Raw genomic sequence first — 8,390 nt, 5'->3', positions numbered from 1 at the left:
TTCTTCGTAATAATACCAAGAAATACTAAACTGAGATTGGAGTTCCGTAAACTATTTAGAAATATGTAAAGGTTATTCGTGAAATGATTACTTTCATTTAAAGGTTGTGAATTCTACTTCCTCTAGATGGGAACATTTTTTTTCTCTAAAAAGCAAGATTTTATAAATTGGTATGTTATTCACAAATTTTATTTCCCACGTTGCTTTGTTCACTGTTCAAAAATAAGGATATATTTATTTTAATGGGCTCACTTATTCAAAGGTTGTGGGATGAAGACTTTTTTCAACGTAAAAATATTCACAAACTACTTATGGTTGTCGATGAATTGGAATTCATTTCGATTTTTATATTATTTTAATTTTCATTTTGTAATTGGCAGTAATATATGTATAAATATATATATATATATATATATATATATATATATGCATAATATATATGTATATATATATACATATATATATATATATAAATATATATATATATATATATATATATATATACATACATACTTGTATGTATATATGCATATATATACATGTACATATACATATACACACACACACACACACATATATATATATATATATATATATATATATATATATATATATATATATATATATATATTTGAAGAGTCTATAAGTAGGTGTGCGTGTACTAGGAGAAATCTTATCCTCTTATCCTACAAGGCAATAGGAAAAAATTGAATACTATTAGGAAAGTTTGAACCTAAGCATGGATAGTTTTGAAGAACTTGACATGTTAGTCGTAACGGATATAAATGCATAGATGGAATTGTTTGGTCTATATGAAATGCCTGTACGAAATGAGAACGGAGAGAATATTCTGACTAAAGCCCTGTCCACACGATCGAGCATGCCCGACGGGCAAGCAGTGATACCAGACCACAGTAGGTAGCGAGAATGAGCGTTGATAACGTCAGAAGCGGGATAGCCACAGCAGGGATCTGGCAAAACTATGGGTTGCCAGATTCCTGCAGCGGTTTTCCCGCTTCTGACGTCGTTAACCCTCATTCTTACTAATTATTATGGTCCGGTATCACTGTTTGTTCGTCGGGCATGCTTGATCGTGTGGATAGGGCTTAAGTGTTTTAAAAGATAAGCGACGAAAATAAGATCATGAGGAAAATATTTACTTTAGATTCTCCTTTAATGAAAGCTGATTCTCAAATGAGAGGGATACAGAAATAGCTACATTTGCTTAATGGCCAATTAATAAAATCACTTCCTTAAAAATCATAAATCCAATCCATTGGCTTTATAAGGAAAAGTAGATATAAATAGAACAGTTTAAGACATGTACGGAATAGCCATATTTGATTAATGACGAATTAATAAAGTTACCTCCTAATAATCATAAATCCAATCAAATGGTTTGTAAAGAAAAGTGAAAGAGAACAGTTAAAGACATGAATTTATACAGTTATATCAATGCAAGGTCAAATCATGGAGATTGAAAATATGAATGTGTTTCTAAAGAATTAAAAAAGAAGAATAGAACGCTATCCAGGATAAATAACTAACCATGATTTATAAATAAAACAAAGGGAAAAATATGTTTTCATAACATAATTTTGTCTTTATAAGTCTTAGGTGTATATCTTAATCTTTAAATACGTAATCCAGAAACAAAGGATACTCTGGTATTAAAGAATAATATATAGAAATACTATTTTGAACAAAAGAGTAGCTATTATTAGTAAAATGAATTTATTTGATAGTGAATCACAAATTTATTAATGGGCAAAAGAATTATTTGGGCAATTCAAAAAATTAAGACAAATTCAGTATCGAAGAATAGCGTTAGACAATATACATTTATACAATAAAGCAAAAAATCTTTTGGGTAAAACGGAAAACTATAAAAAAATTCAATATCGAAGAATATCTTTGGAAAATATACATTTATAAAAAAAAATGTAAATTATTCCATTGTATTATATCCCAATATGAAGTGCAAACTGGAGTCTTTGCCAATATTTGCAAGGTCCTCCTCCAATTTCCTCCTTCGAAATTGGCATTGTTCGTTTCCAGTTTACTGGAAAGACATCACTTCCCTTAACTTCTGACAATCTCTTCTGACAGGCTGTTCTATCAAGTGCGGGAATTAGGGTAACCAATCTCATAGATGTATTCTCATTCATGTTCCATTTCAAAGGTAAAGGAAAAAAGAATGCAGAATCTACGTTCTTGGAGAGAGAGAGAGAGAGAGAGAGAGAGAGAGAGAGAGAGAGAGAGAGAGAGAGAGAGAGAGGGGGGGGGCTATTCTTCGTGAAAGACTGAGAAACTATGTAAAGAGAGAGAGAGAGAGAGAGAGAGAGAGAGAGAGAGAGAGAGAGAGAGAGAGAGAGAGAGAGAGAGAGAGAAGCTTCATCAATAAGTGTTGGGTAAATATATAAATCTCTGAAAATAACTTGCAAACACATTTGGGATTAATTTTCTTTTATCCTTTACGTGTGTTTGATATCTCACGATTCTGGTAAAATGCATCAAAGTATTTTGAGTAATTGTCTTCTAAAATTAAAAAGATAAACTTACTCTCAGATAACTTTCCCTCCAAGCATCTGTTATGTTGATCCTCTAATAATGAACAAGTGAACATGAATAATTTTTTACGTGCTACCCGAAACTAATTATGTCAGGATTATTTTTTTCGTTCATCAACATCATTAAAATAATAATCGCTAAGGTAACGAGGCTGAAGGCTTTCCAAATTATATTTTTAATAGGGAGATAGAATGGGATTTAAGTAAGGAAAGTCTATTTTCAATAAAAGCTTATTTATCAAACACTTCACTCAATGTTTGAGCCGGAGGGAAGTTTGATATCATCCGTTCATTCTTTTAAACTTGTTGCAAATAAGAATTATATATACATTTACCTTATATATATATATATATATATATATATATATATATATATATATGTAATATATATATATATATATATATATATATATATATATATATATATATATATATATATCTTCCACTGCAGACAATCGTTCCCACGTTTAGGGGATACATTCTCTCTCTCTCTCTCTCTCTCTCTCTCTCTCTCTCTCTCTCTCTCTCTCTCTCTCTCTCTCTCTCTCTCTCACACACATATATATATATATATATATATATATATACATCTGATATACATATATATATATACATATATATATATACATATAATATATATAATTTCCCAGCCCTTACTGATGAATCTCTCTCTCTCTCTCAATACACAAATATACGGTTTAACCTCAACCATATTTACACACCTTTTATGAATCTGTGATAAAAAGGAGAACAATAAGGATTATGAAAATAGACCGGAAGAAAAGAAAGTTTTAGGAATCCATCTATTTTCCCTTTGTCTCTTGGGACATGTGAGAAAAGAAATGGTTAGTTCGTGATTTGAAATCAGGAAGAGATGGAGTTTCATTTATGATGGTAAAAAGCCTTGTCAGCACTCATGGACTCTGGATTAATGAGAGAGAGAGAGAGAGAGAGAGAGAGAGAGAGAGAGAGAGAGAGAGAGAGAGAGAGAGAGAGAGCATATATCTACCTATGTATCTAATTATAAATATATATATACATATATATATATATATATATATACATATATATATATATATATATTTATTTATACTTATAAATATATATATATACATATATATATATATATATATATATATACTTATAAATATATATATATATATATATATATATATACATATATATATATATATATATATACTTATATATATATATATATATATATATATATATATATATATATATATATATATATATATATATATATACATGGCTGAGGACTATGTAGCGTGAAGTAGTAGATGATGAATGAGGAAATATTGAATTAAAAGCATAAGATAAAGACGACTGGTTAAATCTAACCGAGGACCTTTGCGTCCATAGGTGTAGGAGGAGATGGCGATGATGATGATGATTATGGTGGTGTGTGTGTGTTTGTGTGTGTGTCTGTGTGTGAGAGTTCAAATATATCCAGTAAAGGTGGGAACATTTGTCTGCAGTGGAAGATAACAGAATCGTTGCTCTCGTGCGTGAAAATCTAATCTTTTCCCCTCATTGTGAGGATCTCTGACGTGGTTGAGAATCCAGAATGGTTCTAGGAATTCTTGCCGCATACATTTTCGCCGTAGGACTTTTTGTCACGGACTTTTTGCCGTAGGAATCTTTGCCACTAGGTATTTTTGCCGTAAGGAATTCTTGTCGCAAATTGCATATTACTTTTATAATTTAAAGGTATATGAAAGAGTTGACCTATATAAAAAAAGTAAGTATAGTGGCCTACATACATACATCTAATGCGATGGATGGTCTCTGATAATTAGCTCTTACTTATGAAGTTTTAAACAAGCAGTTTTAGCCCATATATACACTCCACTGGTCTTTGATAAATAGCTCGTGTTTCTAAAGTTTAAAACAAGTTGTTTATAAACAAGAAGTATACATACCTACTTACATACATACATATACACATACATCTAATTAGCTCTAAGTAAGTTTTAAACAAGCAGTTTTAACCCATACATACACTCCACTGGTCTTTGATAAATAGCTCGTGTTTCTAAAGTTTAAAACAAGTTGTTTATAAACAAGAAGTATACATACCTACTTACATACATACATATACACATACATCTAATTAGCTCTAAGTAAGTTTTAAACAAGCAGTTTTTAGCATACATACATACACTCTACTACATACATGAATGCCGTATAATTAATAAAATATATCTAGATTATGAGTATAAAAGGGTATGAGAATAATAGTGTATTATAAAACGAGTTTATTTATTTAAAACAAGTAATAAATTTAAGAGCAATTGAAGTTACAATAAATATTCAAATATTCATCATTGTCAAAATAAAATCAATAACAAAGGAATTACAATATAGAAGGTTTATTTATTTAAAATTCAAAATATTTAAAAAAAAAAAAACTTTAATCAAGTTTAGAATGAGTACAAATTCATTGCAATACTCCGTAAATAGTGTACTTTACGCTGAAAATCATATCTCGAAACAATTCTTTGTATTCGTACATAAACATCTTTGTACTTTTTCTTCATGTGAGATGCTTCGCCGCGTTCAATATCAATTCTTTTCTTTTTTGCTGGACTCTCTTCGTTTTTCAAAAGGTTAATTAATTGCCAAATATTTGGGTGGATATTTGTAACAGAACTTTGCAAGGCATTATGAAACCCTTCTACACTATTATTGGTGCTTGGTAACTTATTTAAAGTCCGTTCATAAACATTCCACATATCCACAGGAAATGTTGGACCGACTCTTCGTCTACAAGGGCCCCTGCATCTTACTCCACCAATATAATGCGTCTCAAAATAAGATACCAGGTCCTGAGGCAAATCATCCTTATCAACTAGTTCCTCAAATGCTCTAATAACGTCACTAGAAGGAACAAATGCAAGTGCTGTAAAGCATTTGACCAAGGTGTTAAATTCTGAATCACTCTGGTAACGCACTTTATGGCCAAATTCACAGACTTTTCGAAAAATATTTTTAGCTAAATGAAACAAACATCCGGGTACACTCACATTTGTTTTAAACTTTAGAAGCACGAGTGTATGTATGGGCTAAAACTGCTTGTTTAAAACTTCATAAGTAAGAGCTAATTATCAGAGACCATCCATCGCATTAGATGTATGTTTGTAGGCCACTATACTTACTTTTTTTATATAGGTCAACTCTTTCATATACCTTTAAATTATAAAAGTAATATGCAATTTGCGACAAGAATTCCTTACGGCAAAAATACCTAGTGGCAAAGATTCCTACGGCAAAAATTCCGTGACAAAAAGTCCTACGGCGAAAATGTATGCGGCAAGAATTCTGGTCACCTCCAGAATAACTGTACCCCAAAGGTCGTTATCCTTGAGATATTACCGCCAATATCACCAGTATTTCGGCTGGAGTTATTTAACTCTCACTCGGTAACTTTTAGGTAACTTTCTCAAAATAGGGATGGCTAGGATTGATGTTTTATCTTATTATATTTTTTTTCATGAGAATTTATTTTACTGAATTGGAAATAGGGTGGAAAATTTTTTTTTAGGTTGGGTATTTTATTTACTGAAGTGGAAATAGGATCGTTTTTTTTTTTTTTTTTTTTTTTTTTGGGGTATTCTGTTTACTGAATTGTAAATAGGATGGGTATGTTCTAATTTATTTTTTTTTTTTTTGGGGGGGGGGGGGGAATAATTCTATTTACTGATTTAGAAATAAGGTGAATATGCTTTTTTTTGGGGGGGGTGGTTATTTTATTTCCTGAAGTGGAAATAGGATGGATATGGTTTGTTTTTTTGGTTGGGTATTTTATTTACTGAAGTGGAAATAGGAGGGGTATGTTTTTTGGGGGGGGCGGGGGTATTCTATTTACTGAATTAGAAATAAGGTGGACATGTTTTTTTTTTGGGGGGGGGGTATTTTATTGACTGAAGTGGAAATAGGATGGATATGGTTTGTTTTTTTTTGGTTGGGCATTCTATTTACTGAATTGTAAATAGGATGGGTATGTTTTTTTTTTCTTTGGTTGGGCAATTTATTTACTGAATTGGAAATGGGGTGGATGTGTTTTTTTTTTTTTTTGGGGGGGGGGGGGTGTTGGGTGTTTTATTTACTGAAGTGGAAATAGGATGGATATGTTTTGTTTGTTTTGGTTGGGTATTCTATTTACTGAATTGGATATCGGATGGGTATGTTGCTTTTTTTGGTCGAGTATTCTATTTATTGAATTGGAAATAGGATGGGTATGTTTCTTTTTTTGGTTGGGTATTCTATTTACTGAATTGGAAATAGGAGGGGTATGTTGCTTTTTTGGTTGAGTATTCTATTTACTGAATTGGAAATAGGATGGGTATGTTTTTTTTTATTGGTTGGGTATTCTATTTACTGAATTGGAAATAGGATGGGTATGTTGCTTTTTTGGTTGAGTATTCTACTTACTGAATTGGAAATAGGATGGGTATTGTTTTTTTTTTGGTTGGGCAATTTATTTACTGAATTGGAAATAGGGTGGATGTGTTTTTTTTTGGTGGGGGGGGGGTGTTGGTTGTTTTATTTATTGAAGTGGAAATAGGATGGATATGTTTTGTTTGTTTTTGGGTTGGGTATTCTATTTACTGAATTGGATATCGGATGGGTATGTTGCTTTTTTTGGTCGAGTATTCTATTTATTGAATTGGAAATAGGATGGGTATGTTTCTTTTTTTGGTTGGGTATTCTATTTACTGAATTGGAAATAGGAGGGGTATGTTGCTTTTTTGGTTGAGTATTCTATTTACTGAATTGGAAATAGGATGGGTATGTTTTTTTTTTATTGGTTGGGTATTCTATTTACTGAATTGGAAATAGGAGGGGTATGTTGCTTTTTTTGGTTGAGTATTCTACTTACTGAATTGGAAATAGGATGGGTATGTTTTTTTTTTTTTGGTTGGGTATTCTATTTACTGAATTGGAAATAGAATGGGTATGTTGCTTTTTTGGTTGAGTATTCTACTTACTGAATTGGAAATAGGATGGGTATGTTTATTTTTATTGGTTGGGTATTCTATTTACTGAATTGGAAATAGGATAGGTATGTTGCTTTTTTGGTTGGGTTTTCTATTTACTGAATTGGAAATAGGATGGGTATGTTTTTTTTTTTGGTTGGGTATTCTATTTACTGAATTGGAAATAGGATGGGTATGTTTTTTTTTTGGTTGGGTATTCTATTTACTGAATTGGAAATAGAATGGGTATGTTGCTTTTTTGGTTGAGTATTCTACTTACTGAATTGGAAATAGGATGGGTATGTTTATTTTTATTGGTTGGGTATTCTATTTACTGAATTGGAAATAGGATAGGTATGTTGCTTTTTTGGTTGGGTTTTCTATTTACTGAATTGGAAATAGGATGGGTATGTTTTTTTTTTGGTTGGGTATTCTATTTACTGAATTGGAAATAGGATGGGTATGTTTTTTTTTTGGTTGGGTATTCTATTTACTGAATTGGAAATAGAATGGGTATGTTGCTTTTTTGGTTGAGTATTCTACTTACTGAATTGGAAATAGGATGGGTATGTTTATTTTTATTGGTTGGGTATTCTATTTACTGAATTGGAAATAGGATAGGTATGTTGCTTTTTTGGTTGGGTTTTCTATTTACTGAATTGGAAATAGGATGGGTATGTTTTTTTTTTGGTTGGGTATTCTATTTACTGAATTGGAAATAGGATGGATATGTTGCTTATTTTGGTTGAGTATTCTATTTACTGAATTGGAAATAGGATAGGTATGTTGCTTTTTTGGTTGGGTATTCTATTTACTGATT

The sequence above is a fragment of the Palaemon carinicauda genome, chromosome 22, assembly GCF_036898095.1.
Source record: "Palaemon carinicauda isolate YSFRI2023 chromosome 22, ASM3689809v2, whole genome shotgun sequence".
Lineage (NCBI taxonomy): Eukaryota > Metazoa > Arthropoda > Malacostraca > Decapoda > Palaemonidae > Palaemon > Palaemon carinicauda.
This window is presented reverse-complemented; position numbering follows the sequence as displayed.